A 24,954-nucleotide genomic window follows, 5' to 3' on the forward strand; every position below is an offset into this window, starting at 1 on the left:
AGGGACCTTCCCTCTATCCTCCAGGCCATCTAGTTTTTCCCACTGAGCATTACGACGTGGGCAAAACTGAGCCATATGACCTGTACGATTACAGACAAAGCATCCTAACCTCGCCAGCTAGAAACCCCAGCTGCATGGGCTCTTCCATAGCTGCAGGTAGGAGGCTGGAATCCATAGACAGCTCCTGATGTCTTTCCCTGATCCGTCTCCCAACTTTAATAGCCAGAGACATGGCCTCATCTAGACTGCGAGGTACTGGATGTTCTACCAGTACGTCCTTGATCTTATTGGACAGGCCACAATGGAACTGGCTCTTTAAAGCAGGGTCGTTCCACTGAGTTTCTGCTGCCCAACATCGAAACTTAGCACAATAATCTTCAACAGTGGAATCTCTCTGTCGCAAACGTCTGATATTTCCCTCAGCCACGCTATCTTATGGGGTCGTCATAGATAAGACCCAAAGTAGCAAAAAAGTTATCCACTGAGGTCAGGGCCTCAGACGTCGGGGGTAATGAAAAAGCCCACGCCTGTGGCGCCCCCTGCAGTCTGGACATTACAATGACCACCCTCTGGGTGTCGTCCCCCGAAGAACTAAGACGCAGTCTGAAATAGAGCTTACAGGCCTCTCGAAATGATCCGAATTTCTGCCTATCACCAGAAAAACGGTCAGGTAGCTCAATTTTTGGTTCCTTGCTGGGAACCTGCAGCGCAAGTTGTCGCTGTTTAATCTCAGCGACCTCGGCAGTCGCTGGTGCGACAAAACCTCAAGGGGATTTATGTTAACTGCACAGAATCTCCCTGAGTAGGTAAGGGCTGGTCAATCTGTTGCGTCCTACGGACGTGCAACCTCAAATACACAAACAAAAAAGCACAACTGTGCAAAGAAAACATAACACTATGGGGAATTCTCTCCCTATAGTTCCCTAACCCAGGAGGGGGCCCTGCCTACTCGGCGGACCGATCGCTCTGACAAGTGCCAGCCTGCACGCATGCCTGGGCCACTGACAAGTCCCTATCAGGGAGCCCTAGCACAGAAAACAGGCGAAACAGAAAACCAAATGAAACAGAAAAGAACTTAGCTCGCATGGAGAGCTTCAGCCAAGGTGTGTTCCTGCATCGCTGTCCAAAGGCAACTGAACTATTGACCAGCACAGGAGATAATGCTGGCACTGTTTAAGTAGGAGCCCTGCTACTCAGCACCAGGTGCTGACTGACATTACTCCTGAAACTACCACACCCCTCAGCTCCAGGAGAAGCGAGAGCACACCCAAAACCTGGTCTGGCCTGCAAGCAAGGTGCAGGCCTCAGAACGGCTGCAACATAAACGCAATATAGCCTGCATTGCATTGCCCCCACCCCCCAAAAAAAATACTTCTTACAGCTAGCTGTGACTCTCTGCATTTCACTGCGTGGCTGCTGTGAGGTCAGGTGTATCAGTATTGCATATTGCACAGCTAGGCATGCTTTCAGGCTTCTAAATTATTTTTTTCCTGGCTGCAGTTTGCGTTACATAAGTGCTGTCTCACTCCAAATGCACGTCAATAATTAAAAATTTTTTTACACCGCTGTGTGTCTGGCGTCAACTGCACGCACGGCGATAGACCCCAATAGAGCGAAAATCAGATAGACGCAATATAGCCTGCATTGCATTGCCCCCCCCCCCCCCCCCAAAAAAAATACTTCTTGCGGCTAGCTGTGACTCTCTGCATTTCACTGCGTGGCTGCTGTGAGGTCAGGTGTATCAGTATTGCATATTGCACAGCTAGGAGTGCTTCCAGGCTTCCGAATAATTTTTTTCCTGGTTGCAGTTTGCGTTACATAAGCCCTGTCTCCCTCCAACTGCACACCAATAATTCAACAATTTTTACACCACTCTGTGTCTGCTCTATTCGTAATCCACCATGCTGAGAAGTAGAGGACATGGACGTGGACGCGGGCGAGGACGCGGATTTCCAAGTGGGGGTGTGGGCACAAGCCGAGTTCCTGTTCCAGGCGAATCGCAGCCGGCTGCTGCGGGATTAGGAGAGAGGAAAGTTTCTGGGGTCCCCAGTTTCATATCACAATTTTTGGGTCCACTTTGTAGACCTTTATTACAAAATGAGCAGTGTGAGCAGGTCCTGTCGTGGATGGCAGAAAGTGCATCCAGCAATGTCTCCAGCAACCTGTCTTCTACTCCGTCCACTGCTGCAACTCTGAATCCTCTCACTGCTGCTCCTCCTTCCTCCCAGCCTCCTCACTCCATGAAAATGACACATTAAGATGAGCAGGCAGACTCCAGGAAATGTTTTCGGGCCCCAGCACTGATTGGGAAAAAATGGTTCCTCTCCCACCTGAGGAGTTTTTCGTGACCGATGCCCAACCTTTGGAAAGTTCCCGGAGTCCGAGTGATGAGGCTGGGGACTTCCGGCAACTGTCTCAAGAGCTTTCGGTGGGTGAGGAGGTCGATGATTATGATGAGACACAGTTGTCTATCAGTGAGGCAGTAGTAAGGGCAGTAAGTCCGAGGGAGGAGCGCACAGAGGATTCGGAGGAAGAGCCGCTGGACGATGAGGTGACTGACCCCACCTGGTTTGATAAGCCAGCTGAGGACAGGTCTTCAGAGGGGGAGGCAAGTGCAGCAGCAGGACCGGTTGAAAGAGGCAGTGGAGTGGCCAGGGGTAGAGGCAGGGCAGAGCAAATAATCCCCCAATGGATTCCCAAAGCACCCCCTCGCGCCAAGCCACCGTGCAGAGGCCAAGGTGCTCAAAGGTGTGGCAGTTTTTCACTGAGAGCGCGGACGACCGACGAACAGTGGTGTGCAACCTGTGTCGCGCCAAGATCAGCCGGGGAGCCACCACTACCAGCCTCCCCACCACCAGCATGCGCAGGCAAATGATGGCCAAGCACCCCACAAGGTGGGACGAAGGCCTTTCACCGCCTCCGGGTTGCACCACTGCTTCTCCCCCTGTGCCCCAACCTGTCACTGAAATCCAACCCACCTCTCAGGACACAGGCACAAGCATCTCCTGGCCTGGACCCACACCCTCACCTCCGCTGTCCTCGGCCCCATCGAGCAATGTCTCTCAGCTCTGCGTCCAGCTGTCGCTAGCACAAGCGTTGGAGCGAAAGCGCAAATACGACGCCATGCACCCGCACGCTCAAGCTTTAAATGTCCACATTGCCAAACTGATCAGCCTGGAGATGCTCCCGTACAGACTTGTGGAAACGGAGGCTTTCAAAAACATGATGGCGGCGGCCCCGCGCTACTCGGTCGCCAGTCGCCATTATTTTTCACGTTGTGCCGTCCCAGCCATGCACGACCACGTTTCCCGCAACATTGTACGCGCCTTCACCAACGCAGTTATTGGGAAGGTCCACTCAACCACGGACACGTGGACAAGCACAGGCGGACAGGGCCACTAAATCTCCCTGATGGCACATTGGGTGAATTTAGTGGAGGCTGGGACCGCTCATGTCCTACCCACCCCCAGAATTGCAGGCCCCAGATCAGTGTGGGTATCTGCGTCGGTGTATTCCACCTCCACTAAACCTTCCTCCTCCTCCTCCTCCTACGCAACCTCTACCTCGCAATCAACACATGTCAGCAGCAGCACGTCGCCAGCAGTCGGTGTCGTGCGGCGCGACAGTACAGCGGTGGGCAAGTGTCAGCAGGCCGTGCTGAAGCTAATCAGCTTAGGAGAGAAGAGGCACACGGCCCACGAACTGTTGCATGGTCTGACAGAGCAGACCGACCGCTGGCTTTTGCCGCTGAGCCTCCAACCGGGTATAGTCATGTGTGACAACGGCCGTAACCTAGTGGCAGCTCTGCAGCTCGGCAGCCTCACGCATGTGCCATGCCTGGCCCACATATTTAATTTGGTGGTTCAGCGGTTTATGAAAGCTACCCACACTTGTCAGACCTCCTCGGCAAGCTGCGCCGGGTCAGTGCACATTTCCGCAAGTCCAACACGGACGCTGCCACCCTGCGGACCCTGCAACATCGCTTTAATCTGCCAGTGCACCGACTGCTTTGCGACGTGCCCCCACGGTGGAACTCTACGCTGCACATGTTGGCCAGGCTGTATGAGCAGCCTAGAGCTATAGTGGAATACCAACTCCAACATGGGCGGCGTAGTGGGGGTCAGCCTCCTCAATTCTTTACAGAGGAGTGGGCCTGGATGGCAGATATCTGCCAGGTCCTTGGAAACTTTGAGGAGTCTACCCAGATGGTGAGCGGCGGTGCTGCAATCACTGGCGTCACCATTCCTCTGTTATGCCTGCTGAGAAGTGCCCTGCAAAGCATAAAGACTGACGCTTTGCGGTCGGAACAGGAGATGGGGGAAGACAGTATGTCGCTGGATAGTCAGAGCACCCTCATGTCTATATCTCAGCGCGTTTTGGAGGAGGAGGAGGAGGGGGAGGAGCCTCAGGAGGAGGAGGGGGAAGAGACAGCTGGGCCCACTGCAGAGGGTACACATCCTGCTTGCCTCTCATCTGTTCAGCGTGTATGGCCTGAGGAGGAGGAGGAGGACCCTGAAAGTGATCTTCCTAGTGAGGACAGCGATGTGTTGCGTACAGGTACCCTGGCACACATGGCTGACTTCATGTTAGGATGCTTTTCTCGTGACCCTCGCGTTAGACGCATTCTGGCCACTACTTGGTGTACACACTGCTTGACCCACGGTATAAGGAGAACCTTTCCACTCTCATTCCCAAAGAGGAAAGGAGTTCGAGAGTGATGCTATACCACAGGGCCCTGATGGACAGACTGATGGTAAACTTCCCATCTGACAGCGCTAGTGCCAGAAGGCGCAGTTCCGAGGGCCAAGTAGCAGGGGAGGCACGGAGATCGATCAGCATGTTCAGCGCACGCAGGGGAACACTCTCCAAGGCCTTTGCCAGCTTTATGGCTCCCCAGCAAGACTGTGTCATCACTCCCCAGTCAAGGCTGAGTCGGAGGAAGCACTGTAAAAGGATGGTGAGGGAGTACGTATCTGATCGTACCACCGTCCTCCGTGACGCCTCTGCTCCGTACAACTACTGGGTGTCAAAGCTGGACACGTGGCACGAACTCGCGCTGTATGCCCTGGAGGTGCTTGCTTGCCCTGCCGCTAGCGTCTTGTCAGAGAGGGATAAGCGTACCCACCTGTGAACTGCCAGTGCCGACATGCTTACACTCGTAAAGATGAACAAAGCCTGGATTTCCCCAGACTTCTCTTCTCCACCAGCGGAGAGCAGCGTTATCTAAACAATCTTTTTGCTGCAACCGCAGATAAAAGCACTGTTCTCTATCACCGTAAAAAAAAGGGACATTTACCTCTGTTAATTTGTCTCTGATATTAGTCCTCCTGCTCCTCCTCCTGAAACATCCTGTCATAACGCTAAACTGCCAATTTTTCTGCGGCCCAAAAGGCTCATATAACTTTTGTCTAACAATATTTCAATGTTTCTAACTGAAGCATTGAAACTTCAACATGAACCAATTTTTTAACAGGGCTGCCTCCAGGCTCTGTTACAAATTAAGACAAATTAAAATATTAATTGGTTTCGCCTGCCCTCTCGGTTGAACAATTTTTCTGGGGTACATTTCTACTGTTGGTACAGCAATTTTTTGGGCCTCGTCTACATTGTAATCCAAATAATTTTACTGGCCTTCGCCTACACTCATGGTACACCAATGTGTCTGGGGTTGGCCTACACTCTTGCTTCAGAAATGTCACCCGGGTCTGCCTGCCTATACTTCTGCCACAGTAATGCTACAGGGGTCTGCCTATACTTCTGCGACAGAAATGTTACTTCAGTCTGCCTATACTTCTGCTCCTGAAATGTTACTGGGGTCTGCCTACAGTAACATTTCATCTGCAGCAGTATACACAGACCCCAGTAACATTTCATTTGCAGCAGTATAGACAGACCCCAGTAACATTTCAGTAGTAACAGTATTATTTTTTCAGCCTACTGTGTGCGTTACAGTACCCCTGTCAGTCTCCAAGTGCAGGCCAATAATCGCCTAATTTTTACCAACTCTCAGTGACTGCTGTATTCGTAATCCACCATGCTGAGGGGTAGGGGTAGGCCTAGAGGATGTGGCCGTGGGCGAGGGCGCCGAGGTCCAAGTGAGGGTGTGGGCAAAGACCGAGTACCTGGTCCAGGTGAATCGCAGCCGGCTGCTGAGGGATTAGGAGAGTGGAAAGTTTCTGGGGTCCCCAGCTTCATATCACACTTTTGTTCTGTGGCTTCACTGTTGTCCATTGGCTCTTATTCGTATCTGAAGCTTTGATTTTGCCCATGGAGGCAAAATCCACGGTGGTATCCCGGAACCTAGCCTGAACCTGGGCCCGCTAACATGGTTTCCACAAAGACTATAGCGGGTCCTGGTTATCCTGTCTTGGCCTTGTAATGCCACCTCGTTTAAACCCCGCCCCTCCTCCTCCTCCTCCAATGCAAACATTCTTGGCAAATGGTAAAGCTTTGGTCCCTCTTGCGGCAGTCCAAGAATTTCACCTTAACCGGCACAATAGGAATGCACCTCCCCCCCCCCCCCCCCCTTCGTCCCTCTTAATCCTGGGCACAGTTCCGAAAACCAAAGAAATACAACCGGGGTGCTATTCGATTATCCCTCGCTAAAGCATTCAGCCGAGCGGTATAGCATTTGCAGGCTTCCATCTTGTTGTTGCAGATAATAATTACATGGTGTTGTGTCATGCTGAGGTAGGAATAGAGCCGACTCTCGAACACAGCATCCCTACAGGGCTGGGGACAGTAGCAGCAGGCACATATCCTTGGTGGAAGCAGGCCAGCTGAAAGCCACATGCTCCCAGTCTGATTTTGAACTGATTGAAGAGGCCTTTACTTGTGATCATCTTTGGTAATTCCTGACAAAGATGAGTGGTATAGCTAGAAACTTGCATTGCTAACACTTCGCAATGGTCAACAGAAAACATATGAATGAAGCCTTTCCATATTTCTGATTGAGATGAGGAGGAGTGCCTACTTTTAGTTCCTATAATATCCTTTTCATTGCTATCAAATGCCCCTCTTGTCTCAGAATATACTAGCTTTTCTACATAGCTGTTGTCACTTCTGCTTTTATTCTGTGGCTTTACTTTTGTCCAGTGGCTCTTAGGTGGATCTGAAGGTTTGATTTTGCCCATGGAGGCAAAATCCACAGTGGAGGCCCGGAACCAAGCCTGAATGTGGGCCCGCTAACGTGGTTCCCACACAGACTATAGCGGGTCCTGGTCATGCTGTCTTGGCCTTGTAATGCCACCTCCTCCTCCCGCTTGGGGTCAGGGGGTCAGCAATGCGCATCATGTATTTTCTCTCGTGTTACCACAGTTATCGGAGAAACTTGTTTGGACCAAATGAGAGGAGCGTAACTGCATTAACGTTACAGGAGTCTGCCTATACTTCAGCTGCAGGAATGTTACAGGAGTCTGCCAATACCGCAGCTACATAAATGTTACTGGGGTCAGTCTATACTGCTGCAACTAAAATGTTACTGGGGTCTGTCTATACTGTAACTACAGAAATGTTACTGGGGTCTACCTAGACTTCTGCAACATAACTGTTATTGTGGTCAACTCATACGTTTGCTACAGGATTACAACAGGGGTCTGTGTATAGTATGGCTGCACTAAGTTTTCACATCGCGGTGTTCTACCTATCTGCCCCCCCCCCAAAAAAAAAAAAAAACAGTCTGACTGGGGCATGCAGTGTGGGCCGAAGCCCACCTGCATTTTATCTGACGTTAGCTCTGCTGTCCGGGGCACTGCAATGGGATTTATTTAGGTTCCGCCGGAGGCTTCCTGGGACCCACCCATGCTGTGGGTGCACACGGAATTCCCATTGGGAAGTTGTACCTGCCTGTGTCTATTTATAAAAAACCCCAGTCTGACTGAGGAATGCAGTGTGGGCCAAAGCACACCTGTATTCTATCTCACGTTAGCTCTGCTGTCCGGGGCACTGCAATGGGATTTATTTATGAACGGTCGGAGACTTTCTGGGACCCACCCATGCTGTGGGTGCACACGGAATTCCCATTGCGGAGTTGTACCTGCCGGTGACTATTTATACAAAACCCCAGTCTGACTGGGGCATGCAGAGTGGGCCAAAATCCACTTGTACTTTATCTGACAATAGCTCTGCTGTGCAGGGCACTGCAATGGGATTTATTTATGTATCGCCGGTGGGTTCCAGGGAGCCACCCATGCTGTGGGTGCACACGAAATTCCCATAGGGAAGTTGTACCTGCCTGTGTCTATTTATAAAAAACCCCAGTCTGACTGAGGAATGCAGTGTGGGCCAAAGCACACCTGTATTCTATCTCACATTAGCTCTGCTGTCCGGGGCACTGCAATGGGATTTATATATGAACGGTCGGAGACTTCCTGGGACCCACCCATGCTGTGGGTGCACACGGAATTCCCATTGCGGAGTTGTACCTGCCGGTGACTATTTATAAATAACCCCAGTCTGACTGGGGAATGCAGAGTGGGCCAAAATCCACTTGTACTTTATCTGACGTTAGCTCTGCTGTGCAGGGCACTGCAATGGGATTTATTTATGTATCGCCAGTAGGTTCCAGGGAGCCACCCATGCTGTGGGTGCATACAGAATTCCCATAGCGGAGTTGTACCTGCCTGTGTCTATTTATAAAATAACCCAGTCTGACTGGGGCATGCAGTGTGGGCCAAAGCACACCTGTATTCTATCTCACGTTAGCTCTGCTGTCCGGGGCACTGCAATGGGATTTATATATAAACGGTCGGAGGCTTTCTGGGACCCACCCATGCTGTGGGTGCACACGGAATTCCCATTGCGGAGATGTACCTGCCGGTGACTATTTATTAAAAAACCCAGTCTGACTGGGGAATATAGTGTTGGCCAAAGCCCACCTGTATTTCATCTGACGTTAGCTCAGCTGTGCAGGGCACTGCAATGGGATTTATTTATGTACCGCCGGTGGGTTCCAGGGAGCCACCCATGCAGTGGGTGCACATGGAATTCCAATTGCGGAGTTGTACCTGCCTGTGACTATTTATAAAAAAAACCCAGTCTGACTGGGGCATGCAGGGTGGGCCGAAGCCCACCTGTACTTATCTGACGTTACCTCAGCTATCCGGGGGACTGCAATGGGATTTTTTTATGTACCGTCGGTGGCTTCCTGGGACCCACCCATGCTGTGGGTCCACACAGACTTCCCTGAGCGGAGTTGTACGTGCCTGTGATTATTACTTTAAAAAACCCAGTCTTACTCGGGCATGCAGTGTGGGCCGAAGCCCACCTGTATTTTATCTGACGTTAGCTCAGCTGTCCGGGGCACTGCAATGGGATTTATTTATGTACCGCCGGTGGGTTCCAGGGAGCCACCCATGCCGTGGGTCCACACGGAGTTGTAACTGCATGTGTCCACTTCTAAAGAACCCCAGTCTGACTGGGGCATGCAGTGTGGGCCGAAGCCCACCTGCATTAAGCACGATGTTACCTCAGCTGTGATGGGCAATGCAATGGGATATATTTATGTACCGTCGGTGGCTTCCTGGCACCCACCCATGCTGTGGGTCCACACAGACTTCCCTGAGCGGAGTTGTACCTGCCTGTGATTATTACTTTAAAAAACCCAGTCTGACTGGGGCATGCAGTGTTGGCCAAAGCTTACCTGCACTTTATCTGACGTTACCTCATCTATCCGGGGGACTGCAATGGGATTTATTTATGTACCGTTGGTGGCTTCCTGGGACCCACCCATGCAGTGTGTCCCACAGGCAGTGCTTGTGCTTGGTTGGAGGTAGTGTGGTTCTTAGCTAAAGTGTGCCTTGCTAATGAGGGTTTGTCCGAAGTCTAACTTGTTAGGGGGGGAAGGGGCACTCTTGACGCTATTGTGGCTTAATAGTGGGACCTGGGAACCTGAAAAGAAGCCCAGCATGTTGCCTCTCGCCTGCCCTATCAATATCTGTGTCGTTTCCATCACATTTGTAGGTTTTGAAGATTTGCACAAATGAAAACCTTAGTGAGCGTCGGCGATATACAAAAATGCTCGAGTCGCCCATTGACTTCAATGGCGTTCGTTACTCTAAACGAACCCTTGAGCATTGCGGAACGCTCGACTCGAGCAACGAGCACCCGAGCATTTTGGTGCTTGCTCATCTCTAGTAAAGAGTACTGATTCTTGATGTTTATCCTGTTCAAGGCTCTATAATCGAGACACAGCCGAAAGCCACTATCCTTTTTCTCCACGAAAAATAACCCTGCCCCTGTGGGTGATTCGGAAGAACGTATATGTCCCTTGGTGAGACTCTCAGTCATGTACTCCATCGCCTCGCGTTCAGGGACTGTTATGTTATATATTCCCCCTTGGGGATCTTGCTCCCAGGAATAAGATCGATCTTGCAATCCTATTACCAGTGCGGAGGGAGCGTCTCAGAAAGTTCTTTCGAAAACAGATCAGAAAAATCCTTGCTATAAGGAGGTAACCCCTTTGCCTTACACTCAGTGGAATGCACCTGGACTAAGACCAAATGCTCACTGCAACCTTGCCCCTATTGCACTAGTTCAGAGGTGGACCAATCAAACTGGGGATTGTGAAGCCGGACCCCGGGAAACCCAAGGACTAAATCAATGGAAAGGCTCTCCATCACCAGAAAAGAACACATCTCAGAATGTAGCGCCCCTATGGAAAAAAACTAGTTCAGGAGTCCTCTTACTGATTAACCCCACTGACAACGGAGTGGAATTTAAACAGGAGACCCGGATGGGAGGATTCACCTGTAAAAGACATGCAGACATACACTTGACGAACTCAAAATTACCGAAGTTCGCAGCAACCCCTGAATTAATGAAGGCCCAACTGTGGAGGCGATGAGCATTATACGAAATTGAGAACGGCACAAACAATTTGGAACATTCCGGAAGTACCTGCGCTCCATGGCAATCCCTCCAGACGGCGTCGGTTTTTAAAGAATTCACATCATTGCACTTTTTCACTGAAGCAATGTCCCGCATGCGTTCCCTCGTTCTTGTTTTAAGTTTTCTCTAAGTGAGACCTATGTACATTTTGTTGCATGGACAAGTCACCTGATAGATGACATCGGTAGTACTAGAGCAGATATTTCAAACTGTCTTGTACCATCAGCCGATTGAAATTGTGAAGTGCGTGGGAAAGAGCCCGGCCAGGGTTTTGAAGTAAAAGGATTTCTCGCTTTTGAGATATAGTGGCTATGAACCAAAATATCACGCAGATTTCTACCACGTTTAGCCTTCAATGTAGACCTCATCGGTAAGACCTGTGCAAGAATCTGGTCAGAGCGCAAAATGTGCCATTGTTCCTGCAGTGCCAATCACATTGCAGACCATTTGTCATTACACGTTGAAATAAAACGAATGCAGTTCGCAGCCCGTTTTGGTTCCTTATTGGGGTAGAGCAGCTCAAATCTAGGGGTACTTTTAGCTCTCAATTAACCCCTTCGTATATCTTTTGGACTATATCCCCATTATTTAAATCTATTTGCTGGGTCTCTTGATTGAGACTCAAATTTCGAGTCGCTTGATCTTTTGCCGCATCCTCAGGAACTGTCCAGCTGGGACGGCCCTAATAGTAGATCGAATATGTGAAGATGTAGCATGCAACAGGGAATTGACGGAGGAGGGCTTGGGGTAAGCATCCATTTGTATATTATTTTACTTATATCTCTCCGCCACTACAAGAAAGTCGACACGTGAATAACTATGTTGACTTGTTAATTTGACGTCGTAATTATTTGGATTTAGACAATCAATGAAATCCAACAGACTCCCCTCCTTCCCCTGCCAAATCAAAAATAAATCATCACGTATGGCCACATTGATGGAAAAATAAGAAAAATTATAGCTCTTAGAATGCGGGGTCAAAACACAAATGAAAAGTCAAAAAGATCTGTACAAACTCTATATTTGAGATCTGACTCTGCACTAAAAGTTTATAATTAGTGTTGACTAATTATTAAAATACAGTCAAGCTTCAAGTTTCGTTGACTTCTAGTTTCGCAGGTTTCCAGTTTTACAGATTTTTCAAGCCAGAATTTTGCCTCTACTTTCGCTGGCTGCTTCTAGTTTCGTCAGCTGGCTATGATTGGCTGAGAGGGCTGTCACTCAGCTGATTCAGCCAATTAGAGCAATCTGTTGCTGGGAGGGGGGGAATTCAATCTCCGTCACTAGCAATAGATGCCTTGCTGGCTTGATAAGAGCCGGGCAACCGGCCAGAAGCTCCGAAAGCTGCGGTAGGGACCCCAAGAGCACCTAAAAGGTGAGTATTAATGCTACCTGCAGTCCTATGAAACATCACAGATAACACACAGTGATAACTCTTAGGACAGATAATGTATTAGATGTGACCTGCAGTCCTATGTAACACCACAGATAACACACAGCTCTACATTGGGCTGCTTTTTTTGGTATTAAAAACCATATTTATTTTCTATTAAATGTGGTTTGGTGTGTTTTCTGGAATGTCTAGAACGAATTAATTGGATTTACATTGATTGCTATGGAAACAATTACCTCAAGTTTCATTGGTTTCAAGTTTGGCCAATTGCTTTCAGACGGATTACCAATGAAACTAGAGGTTTGCTGGAATTTGCAGTGACCGACTGACCAGATTTAAAAAAAAAATAATTGTGAATTGAGACTCCCTTTTCCAACTTCCATCAAAATCAGTAACAGCAAGAATCGGGTTCTCTAATTTGGCCTTCAAAATGTCCCTGAAAAAACAGTGGAGGTGGTGGTGGCCCGGTGGGCAGCACTGCTGATTCACACCTAGATCTCCGCAACTGCAAGGCAAACGCACTGCACCAACACACCCGTCCCCTCTGCTCCAAGTAGGAAGCCAATAGTTTGGCAATTTTTGCAAAAAATCATCCAATCCAATTTAGCAAAAATGGACCCAATTTTATCGCCCAGCCAATCATGATGATTAACACAAGTTATAGAGGGCATTCCTAAATAACGGTGTGTGCCTGTCAGCCCTGCCTGCTATCAGCTGGACCGAGTGGTAATTAGGGTATATTTACACTTCATCCGGCGGTCTCTAGTGGGCACAGCGCCGCTGGTCAGGTGATGCAGCATTTCCGCTATGTGTAAATGTACCCTCAATGTGCAAAATGCTTTCCCTGGATGCGAATACTCTTCAGTGGTGTGAGGGCCCATTCACACCGGCGCTTAGGGCTTCAGTCACAATTCTGTTGTAAGAGCAGAAAAACAGATTGAAAACATAAATAAGTGTTCCCCCTTTTTTCCCCTTTGATTTCAATGGGTTTTCAAAAAGCGGAAAGCAAACGGAAAGCTTTCTATTTGCTTCTGTTCTGTAAAGTTTCTATTTTTCCCCACTGGAACAAGTAGTGCAGCGCTATTAATTCATTAAAAAATGTGAACCTAATGATATGGAGGAAAACAGGTTTTTCCGTTTGATTTCTTTTTATTTGAAAACCCAATAAAATTTCCCTTTTCTGCTCCAAAAATGAAAGAGAAACAGAATTGTGACTGAAGCCCTAAATGCAGGTGTGAATGGGCCCTAAATGGGATTTCATATAGTTTTGGCATTACATATGGACTTGTCAGAAATTTTGGTCACTGGAGGTCTGAGTGCCGAGACCCCAACCCATCACTAGAACAAGTCAGCTAAAAATCTCATCAGTGCTGTCCCTGCTATCTGGCTGAAGACGGGCTCAATATAAAGACTAAGGCCCATCCTCAGCGAACCAGCAGTGACAGCTCTGGGATGAGGCTTCAGCTGCTTTATTCTAGCAATCAGTGGGGTCTCAGCATCTGCACCCCCAGCGATCAAAACTTTTCACGTGTTCCAAAGACATATCAACAGTTTTTAGAAAGCGCACTTCTTTATGTGACATAAATGTGAGACCTTATAAATAGATTATAAATGGATTCCTAACACTTTTCTTTCCCCTGTTTTATATTTAGAAAAATGGAGATATATGTTATACTAATGCTGAATGTGAAAGCGGGTGTTGCTTCATAAGTCGCTATAATTATAGAGCTGCTGAATGTAGACCAAAAGGAGAAGGTCAGGATTGTGTCGGTCCGGTGAGTACCTGTTAGCAGCTGCTGTCCTGGTTTCTCCTCCATATTTACAAAAAAGGCCTCATTCACATGAACTTTGAATTGTTATATTTTACACCATATACTTCTGACATGGATTTCACAGCTTAATGCGCCGAGACAAACAACAAAATGACCCCCCCCCCCCCACACACACACACACACACTTTGAAAAACTTGTACTTATTCTGTCAAGAAAGGCACAGGGTGGCGATATGCCCTGAAACAATGCCCGGTGACACTTCATGGCCTATGATCTAGCTGTGGCTAACGCTCTAACTTGGCATCTGGGACACAGACAGGATCTATCATACATGACACATGGATATAAAGGTTTTGTTTAGTAGTTCACATTACAAAGAGCAAATAAAATAAAAAAGTGTTCACTGCTGAGCGGTGGTGAAAGTAAGTACAGGGCCAGATTGGGGGCCAATAGGGAGGCTAGGGCTCAGGAGTAGATAGAAGGGTTAATCGAGCAATTATGTGTAAAGGAGAGGATAAAAATAGTGGTAGACAGGGATTGGTGGAGAGGGCGAAATGTTAGTTAGGGGGAGTAAGGTTATAAAAGTAGGGGGTTTGAGTGAGAGCGCAATTTTAGAAAAGAGAAAGTGAGAAGAGTCCGGCCCACCTGTAAGAGAGTATGAAGAGTTAGTGAGTTTATTAGAGGAATTTTAGGGAATATAGTATTTGCATGGGTTTATGGAAGTGTATTTTCTGTTGTAGCAGCCTGAGATTCCCCGTGTTCATCTCCTACACCTATATCTTCTTTGTAGCCTTGGCATTAAGTAGGATTTAACATACAGACATACCGCTCAGCCTTTCTTGTTCCCATGGTCACTTCTGAACAGATTGTAACCCTGTAAATTCACCGCCCAATCACACTTATCATCAGGCCATGTTTTCGTTATTCCTACTATGTCCTAATTTTCTTCAGATATTCTCATTGAACTAAACCACTTTACTTATCAGACTTCTTGCATTTGCTGCCATACAATTTATATGGTTGTTGGTATTCTTTATATTCATTATGCTACTTATGGTCCTCCTAGCTGTTCTGTCAGTTCTAACTGTACTAACCCCACCCTCCACTCAACCCCCATTCCCATTACTTGGTCCCAGGTCACTGCCTATGTTGTCTTCCCCCTTATTGTCCTTTTTACCCTCCACCTCCCCCTCCCTCCAGTCCATAGTATAAACATTCTGCCAACATGCTAGTCATTTCAGCTCCTCTATCATAGCTACTGTGGTACAAGTCCCCTATAGAGATCTAAAAGGTGTAAAAAAAAATTGCAAAAAAAACACAACCTTTTCTGCACTGTTTACCCTATTGATATAAAAAAATGTAAAAAAAAATTAAAGGGCAACATAATTGGTATCATCATATCCATAACAACTTGTACAATAAATTGAACACACTGTCTATCCTGAATAAAAGCGTAAAAAAACACAAAAACTAAATGCTTATTTTTTTAATATCCCAAAAAACACAATAAGGCTGGATTCAAACGTGCGTCAATGTCTTTACGTTCGCCCACCGTTTTTTACGTTCGCCCACCCGACGTTTGTGCGCCTGTTCAGACAGCCCGACACACATGCGCCGAGGCCACAATGGCGTTGGGCAGGAGGAGACAGTTTAGCTCTGCTAAACTGTGTGTCCCCTTTCCTTCCCCCTCATCGTGTCTCAGCAAGGGGAGGAGGCAGGACAGGGTGGGAGCTAGTGTGCTAAATTCCACTCTGCTAAATTCCCTCCCACCTCTCTACTCCGGCAGCTCTCATAGATTCCCATAGGAGTCTATGCAGTCACCACCGGCATAAAAACGCCCGGCCAAAATGCACTGTCTTGGCCGGCAGGCGCTTTTATGCTGCGTAAATACGCATACGTGCACTGATGCATTGTAAACCAATGCATCAGAGGAGCAGCGTATTTCAGACGGGTGTGAACTGATATCGAGGTGTAGCTGATACCATCGTACCATTGTGCCACATTGATAAGCCCTCCCCATAGTGAGCTACACCTCAATAAACCCACTCCATAGCGAACTACACCTTGATAACCCCACCCCATAGCGAACTACACCTTGATAACCCACCCCATAGCGAACTACACCTCAATAAACCCAACCCATAGCGAACTACACCTTGATAACCCCACCCCATAGCGAACTACACCTCAATAAACCCAACCCATAGCGAACTACACCTTGATAACCCCACCCCATAGCGAACTACACCTTGACAAACCCACCCTATAGTGAGCTATACCTCAATAAACCCACCCCATAGTAAGCTGCACCTCGACAAACCCACTCCGTAGTGAGCTACACCTCAATAAACCCACCCAATAATGTGCCAGACCACAATAAACCCACCCAATAATGTGCCAGACCACAATAAACCGCTCGTCATCAATGCTGATTTGTGCCTTGAAAGATCTTTGAACTGCTGACCCCTCTGCATACAGCCACTTCTATCACTATACTATTATATAGCTATAATAACCCCGTAGAACACCAACATAACACACAATACCCCATAATGTACAATAACAGCCCCGCTACAATGTCACCAACTGCAGTCATATAGAGACAAACATGATGCCCCCCGGACCTCATACAATACATAAGGGGGTCACACGGGGCAGAAACCTTCTGAACAACAACCCACATGTAGATTTTCCTGCTCCTTCTGACTTCGGATTCCACTATTATATTACAATGATGAAATCCACAGCGACTTTCCTGCGACAATTACAGCACGCTGCGGATGTAAAGTCTGCGGCGTGACTATTTCCCGCTGTGAGTGAATGGGGTCGGCAACATCACATCACTTACATTGTGCGGCACATTGTTGCAGGATATCTGCGTGCCATCTACAAGTCCGCTGTGTGTGACCCCTCATTGTGTCATACAGCATCTGGGGGGTGCTGAACTGTAGAGCAACTCACACCCCGTATAGCTTCCAATATCACCATATGGGGACTAAATAACCCCCATATAGCTTCTAATATCCCCATATGGGGACTAAATAACCCCCATATAGCTTCTAATATCACCATATTGGGACTAAATAACCCCCCATATAGCTTCCAATATCACCATATGGGGACTAAATAACCCCCCATATAGCTTCTAATATCCCCATATGGGGACTAAATAACCCCCATATAGCTTCTAATATCACCATATTGGGACTAAATAACCCCCCATATAGCTTCCAATATCACCATATGGGGACTAAATAACCCCCCATATAGCTTCTAATGTCACCATATGGGGACTAAATAACCCCCATATAGCTTCTAATATCACCATATCGCGCCTTATTCCTGTTTATGGAGGCCTTGTTCCCAACAGAACTTCTATAGGAAAAGAAGTCCATAACACTTGAAATTCCGTATGAATGAGGTGTAAGGCTGCGCTCAGAGGGATGCTTGTGCGTGAGAATCCAGGGCCCAACTCGCAGCGGACCGCACGCGGATGTACGTCCATGTGATGTCAGAGCGGCGGGTAGCGGACATTACATATCCTGCTCATCCATGACACGGACCGGAACAGGGCAGGATCCACGTGAAATAACACTCATGTGAAGAGCCTGATTGTCATATATGGGTCCGTGTGCCGTGAAATACACGGACAGCACAGATGGGGAAACAACCGCCTGAACTGTCCCTAACAGCCTCTCCTTCCTGGTGTGAAGTAATAATTGTGGCCGATCTCAGGAAGGAGAACAACGAGACAAACAACGAGAATTCCAATCACATCACATTTATGTCTCTCTTTTATATTTAGGACGATGGAGATTTCTGTTTTTAAAGTCCAGAATGTGACAGCGGGTGTTGTCGTTTGCCACGCATACGGATCGTTCCTCCGAGACGTACATGTGAACCAAGAGGCACAGAAAATGCGCCCTGCAGCCCTCTGGTGAGTATCTGTAAGCGGCTGCTGTATTTGCTTCTCCCTTCGTTGTGCCCAGAATTCCCGGGTGCCGCTCCCATCACATGGGCGCCCCATCCGTGTGTTGTATGATGTGCGGGCACCACAGATTACATGTCCTGTTCTCATGCGATACGTAAATAGAACATGTGGTGATTCTTCAGCCCCCACTCCTAATAGCACAAATACGGTTATTTCTCTTCATTGTTGGCTTTACTAAATATTTGCTTTGCCCACAAAATAAGCCTCCTGCAGCCTCTTATCTTAGAGCTCTACATGCTGCGGTTCCTCTGTTACTCCTCCTGGCAGTGTATGAATACCTACACACCCGGTACTTGTACCCGCAGCAGTGAGGTGACAGGAGCCTCTACTACAAATTACCACAACCTGTGGCGCCCCCTAAAACCTCGTGTTCCGTCTCTACAAGCTGCGCGGCCAAAACCTGCGCTGAGGAGCCGCGATATTATTCACACGGAGGAGGTTAATGCTCAAGTGTGAAACGGACAGAATTTGGACAAAACTTGGAGCAATCAGGGCCCATTCACACCGCCGTATCCCCTGTCCGCACAACACGGCTGATCTGCATGGGTGGAGTCAGATGTAGACATGTGATGCGGATGTCCTGCTGTCACCCCGATTTACAGACCAAAATCACCAGGAAAGAGCGGATTGGGGAAAAAGCTGAGAATACAAAGTTACATTTTCACCGTGTTTATTACACTTATAGCCAGGAAAAGTGCAGAAAAAAGTGACAACAATTCGTCCTTCTTGCGTTTTTTTTTTGCGCATCAGAAAACCACAGGGAATACAGACGCAATATGCAAGCAGAGAAACGTGCAAAAACATCCAACATACACGGGTGGAAACAACGGTGCGCTCTTCATGGGCTACATTGCGTTCGCAGGTGTGAATGAGCCCTTACAGACCATGTGTTTATATATGTACTATATATATATATATATATTTTTTTTTATTTTCACGGGCCGAATGTCTTTTTGCTTTTTGATTCTTTGACCAGGATCACACATTATAATCAGTGGATGGATGTAAAATATAAAACGCTCTTGTTCGGCGTGGGCGTAATGTCTTCTTTATTTACGCACCCCTTGAAATTAATAGGATGTTTAAATTACATCATTTCGTGCGCCTTCCATTCTTTTTCTTTAAAAACCGAATTTTAATCAGATGACATTTCTGTATTAAAACCACAAACCCTGATGTAAAATGCACCGACAAAGGGACCTCAGTCATTGTTTTCTGACTAAAATCCCGTTCGTCATGTGAATGAGGACTAATTCAGTGTAAACCGGCGTGCGGTGGGAGACGTAGCGTCAGACGGGACATTCTCAGTAACTGGACCCCCGGCCTCACGCTGCGTCTCCCACCGCTGATCCTACATGTTAGTGACAGATGTGGTTAGGAGTCACAAGTGTCTTCATTAACCCTATCATCTCTTTCTTTAGAGTTATTTGTTGGCGTTCATTGACTGCCCGTGTGCGGATGGACTTATATGTCAGAGGGGTCAGGAGGACCAGACGGGCCGTCCCACCTGCAAGAAGCCTGACACAGCCAATAACGGAATCTAAGATGAGAAAGTATCCGCCGGATTCTACACGGATCTACAAGAAGTTGTCAGTCTTAGGGTTTCTACCCACTCACATTTTTTTTAATGTCAATTGGACTTTCGAATGTTAAAATCGCATCGCACAAAAATCGCAAGTGTGTGCTTTGCGATTTTTAACGTTAGAAAATCCCATTGACATTTGCATTAAAAAAACACTAGTGTGTAGGAGCCCTTGTGGAAATAAAGCTTCTACAACGTTCTGATATGTTTTGTCTTTCTTCGCTGTTTTCAAGATCTCTGCTTGCTGTCAGTTAATGAAAACATTGCCATTCAGAGGCTGAGAAGCCGTCCTCTTGTCTGCCTCACACAGCAGCAGTTTGTTACAATGTAGCAGTCAGGAGTCTAGAACAGGAGTAATAGGAGGACTGCTGATGTGTGGAGCTCATAGAGGAATCTCTAAAGGGCTTATCCAGATGGACTGGTTCTCACATCCGTGTGCTCTGCGTGTTACTGACTTCATACTTACATTACACTGACCTGTTACAGTCAATGTGACTGCAGACAGGTAGAATTTATTATGCTGTTCTCCTTTCCTGTAGTCCTAACAGCAGCACATATAGATATGGGGATCTATTCCCCTACCACATGCTTTGGAGAGTTAATTCAAATTCTGTACAAACCCAATAAGAAGAACTTTAGCTCCTCCCCCTTTTGTCTACAAACAGATGTAGAGAAAAATACTTTATTGGTTGGGTAGATATGTGCTGCTGTTAGATCTGCAGGAAAGAAGTATAGCATAATAACTTCTGGCTTCCTGGGGTATCCTCACACAGCAGCCATATACATACGGGGGGAGAAGGATTTATTAGGGGTGGGAAAGACCAGAAATAAAAACTGAAGAACCGGACTAAAAGTCTTCTCCATAGAGAGGTCCATCTTACACAGGAGGTATGTTGTGTGCTCCATGTGCCGATGTTCTCAGCCAGATACCGCATCTTCTGCCCCTGATCTTGCTGTGACTCTGGTATAGCGAGTCTGATGTCTTCTGGATGGAGACCTTCACTTTTATATGAAGTGATAACAGGGTCTCTCGGTCACCTAGCTATGGTGGGCTGGGGGGATTTTTCCCTTTCTTTGGGATCTGTGTGAGCACAGACAACTGATCAGTCCAAACTCTCAGCTGGGATGGGTCTATTCTCAGACACTGCCCCTGTATAGTGTCTATGAGCACCTTACCTAATCCCAGGTAGGTTCAGCGCAGAAGGCCGGAAGAACAATTACCTGATTCACATTGGAGAAAAAATAACCATTGCGTCTGAATATCACGTTATCCTCAAGGAAGAATAGATAAGGCTCTTTGACAGTCAAGACTCATAGATCACTGATCTGTTTGGCTGATGTAAGGGACACCAGGAACGCCATCTTTCCGGACAGGAATATCAAGTCCATTTCCTGTAAATATTAGAAGGAGCACTCACATAGCTTTCAATTTTGGGAAAGGGTTGACTTTAGCTGTCTTCACTCTCTGAATGCCATTATGAACCGCTTTGTCAACCACAAGGGTCTTTCGCTAGAGACTTACCTGAGCCCTTTCTCAAATCTATCCTGTGGAAAATGGAGCATCACTCCTAAATATGGTTCCTCTACTAAAAGCCTTCCTTGTTCACACTATTTGAGTTGCATTTCTTAGGTAGCCGAATGGGTTCAGGTTTCTGCCTCTGATTGTTACGTCTGTGCAAGCCGTGGGAACAACAACCTACATGAACACAAGCCAAATAAGACAGGAGGGAAAGAATATGCATTCTGACACCAACAACATACATAAATCAAACATACAAACAACCACAACAGATGCTAAAATACTTACCAATAGTACAAACATAGGCAGCTGGAATTGCTGATAAGTATGAGGTATTGATCTGTATTTTGGCCAGAATACATAAGCTCACAAGCCCACTTCAAGGGTCTTCGGTGTCTTGTGAGTCCCTATGGAACTCTGCCTACAAGCAGGGTGATTCCCGCAGTAGGGATGGCTCCACACTGGAACCTAGGGGCCCCGGCTAATCCTAAATGGTAACAGACAGGACGACCATGCAGGGTAGATACAACAAAACACACACTGAGCATGACAATTCACACCAAGTGTAGTCAACACCTACAGACATACACAGAACATGACCTTGTTCACACCAAGTGACTGCAACAGAGAGGGAACACCACACAGAACAAGTTATTGTACACACCAAGTGCAGTCCACATCTTCAGACATACACTGAACAAGTTGTTACCACGTGAAGTCTGCTCACCTCACAGGCAGAGGGAAGCCCCATTCAGAACCTCATGCATGCAAAAATATCTTACAGACAGTGAGTGTGGACCCACTGTGCCAACTTACTGGAGTAGTCCCGGTGTGGTTGGCAGCTGACCCACAGCGGTTAAAGGGACCGATGCAAAGTACAGAGAAACAGGCTGAACAGTAAACAGAATCTGATTCAATGTCTGGTCAGGCAGAGAACAAAAGTAATCCGGGTAAAAGTCCAGAAATCAGGGCAGACACAGAAGTCAGAGACAGGAGACCCCTGCTGAGTGACCGAGGCAAACTCACACCAACATTCAGACAAAGGAGGAGGATTCCCAGCTCAGTTAAATAGAAGAGCAATATCCTATTACCCTTCAGCTGAGCGGAGAACACCTGGGAGGATTAACTTCTGCAGTGCTGATAAAAGTACACAGCAAAGAGTCCATTCACACAGAAGGAGTAGAGTGACACCCAAGTCTACCAGGAATAGCAAGAGGGTGGCAGACATGGGTAGCCAGCCTAATAAATAAAACATGAGTTAGTTCAAGTGTCCACACACCAAGAAACGTGCAAGAGAGTTAGAAACCAAACTAATATTAAATGAACATTTTGGTAGCTATTACCCACCTGACAATGTATAGGACTTCAGATGTCTGGGGACCGCACCTGACAAAAGGGAAAGGAGGAGGAACCATAGGACTTGCTGACAGGAGATCAGGTGTGCAGACCATCTTCAGGGAAAGCAAATCAAACTAGCAACATGCATAACACCAAGCACTGAGTTAGAAAGGATAGTGGATTAATGACCAGAACACTCTAGTAAGAGGAGCTGGTGTTTATGTGCACATCATGATGGTGATTGGTTGGCTGGAGAGCTCCACACCATCAGCCAGCCAAATCACTTATACCTACAGCAGTGTGATCCTAGAAACCCATAATACTACAGGTCCCAGGAGCACAATGTGACACTGATAATCACATTTTTCTTAGCAAAGACCTCTAAACTCTCATGCCAACAGGTTGAATACCTTCAGGCTCTTGAACAGCTGGCCTGAGTGAAAGCCTGCCATGACTAATCCTCCAAAGCAGGAGAAATCACGCTTCCTTAGGCCAGAATGGCAGGCTTAGTCTTGCCTGAGAAAGTCCCAACTCAAGGTTGAGAAAACCTCTCTGGATGAAAAATTGTCTGGAAATGGCTGAAATGATCCGTCCACAAGTTTCTCTGACATTTTTGAGGAAACTCTCACAAGGCTTGGAGTACGGTAAGTCGTCTTGTAGGACAGACAGACAGCATAATAGAGACTAACCCGTCCTCTCTGCTATTGAGTCTTGGCATCAGAATTTACCTCGCTTGCCCCTGACACTACATTTCTCCTGGATCATCTGTATGAGTTGCCCTGGAAAGGGGATTGATTATTATTATTATTTGCCTAATATATTTCCCCTTTGTATTGACATTTGGGGGAAATCCTGAATCCTGCTACTCTATCTATTGAGACTATATGCCTGAACACGCAGCCTAGTGTGGTGCAGCATGTGAAAGCCCCAGGGATGCGAAGCATTTACACGTGATAAAGGCCCCATATCACTCAGGGAATGAAGGGATCCTTATGACAGACACGCCAGAGGATCGCAGAGGTCCCCCATTGCTTTCAATGGGGTCGGCAAGATCACGCAGCCAGATAGAATATGCTGTGATTTGTTTCTCCCACAGAATCTCATCACATAGCAGTGCTATGCAGGAAAATATCGCTCATGTGTATAAACCCACTCTAAAGAATGGGGTTGATATTTGTGGGTCTCGCAACGCACAAATCTCGTACGATTTTATCGGCCCTCTGAGTCCCTGAGTCATGCTGCCCGGCCTTACATCACTGACGTCAGCCCATGGGAGGTGCCGGAATGCTGGAGGGCTGTGATGAAATGCTGCATGACTCGGGGCTCGGGTGGTCCGCCTCCGTGGCTTATACAGAGGGAGTTATTAAAAGTGAGTTTTTACTAAAATACAATGCTTGTTCTTATAAACATGCAGATTTTGTGTAATCTGCCAGAGGGCGCTCATGTAAATTATTCTTAATCCCTTAAGGGTGAGTACCCACTACAGTTCTTTTTCACTGGGAAATTTGCTGTGTTTTTTTCTCCAGGGGTCTATGGGACTTGTTAATGTTAAAATTGCATTGCGCAAAATCACAATTTCGCGGTAAACTGCGATTTTGCCGTGATGCGTTTTTAACATTAGGAAACCCCATAGACACCTGGAAAAAAACCCTGAAAATTCGCAGACGCTAGTGGGTAGTCACCCTAAGGGCGCCCACCCACTGGCGATTTTTTCTTTATTGCTCTGCGAGAGCAAGTGAAAGCACTTACCTCGCAGTGTGAGAAAATAAACGGGATGACGCCGGGATATCGCCAGTATTTTCAATGGGGCCAGCGACAGCCCCATTGAAAAGATAGGGAGAATACCCCTGTGACAGCTGTGGCATGAGTTTTCTTCATCCCCGCTCAACCAATTACAGCTAGTGCATGAATAGCTAAGCACTAGCTGTAATTGGCTGAGCGCTCAGCCAATAGCTAAGCACTAGCTGTTATTGGCTGAGTGCTCAGCCAATCAGCACAGCCCTTTCAGGAGGCAGGGATTTTTAAATCCCCGCCTGCTGAAAGTGCTGGACAGCAGTGTCGGGGAGCCAGCCGGAGGACGCGGCGGAGAGGTGAGTAATTTTTTTTTTTTACCACTTAATGATGATTTTTCAGGGAAGGGCTTATATTTCAAGCCCTTCCCCGAAAATCATACTGCAGGGTTTGCCGCAAACCACTGCTTTCAATGGGGCCGGCAGCAGCGCCGATCCCATTGAAAGCAATGGGATAGTATGCTGCACTTCTGCCACAGCTGTCACAGCTGTGGCTGAAGTCCACGGCATTCTCCCTATCTTTTCAATGGGGCTATCGCTGCTGCCGCTGGCCCCATTGAAAAGACTGGAGATATCCTGGTCTCATCCCGGCATATTCGCTGCGAGGCGAATATTTTCACTTGCTCTCGCAGCGCAAGATAGAAAAAATCGCCAGTGGGTGTCAGCCCTAAGGATGTGGCC

At 47.4% G+C, this 24,954-nt stretch overlaps 1 protein-coding gene and 1 long non-coding RNA gene across 2 annotated transcripts in view; both read left to right on the plus strand.

The window, feature by feature from the left end:
- The window catches only part of LOC136614164 (leucine-rich colipase-like protein 1), a 212,129-nt gene that overhangs the window by 119,007 nt on the left and 68,168 nt on the right, over positions 1 to 24,954 (plus strand). The gene's annotated exons all lie outside the window — the stretch shown is intronic.
- LOC136614153 (uncharacterized) lies at positions 14,005 to 19,652 on the plus strand. Its single transcript, XR_010790946.1, has 3 exons — positions 14,005 to 14,055; positions 17,859 to 17,990; positions 19,466 to 19,652. It is a non-coding gene; the product is annotated as an uncharacterized lncRNA (long non-coding RNA).

The sequence above is a fragment of the Eleutherodactylus coqui genome, chromosome 1 (genome assembly GCF_035609145.1).
Source record: "Eleutherodactylus coqui strain aEleCoq1 chromosome 1, aEleCoq1.hap1, whole genome shotgun sequence".
NCBI lineage: Eukaryota > Metazoa > Chordata > Amphibia > Anura > Eleutherodactylidae > Eleutherodactylus > Eleutherodactylus coqui.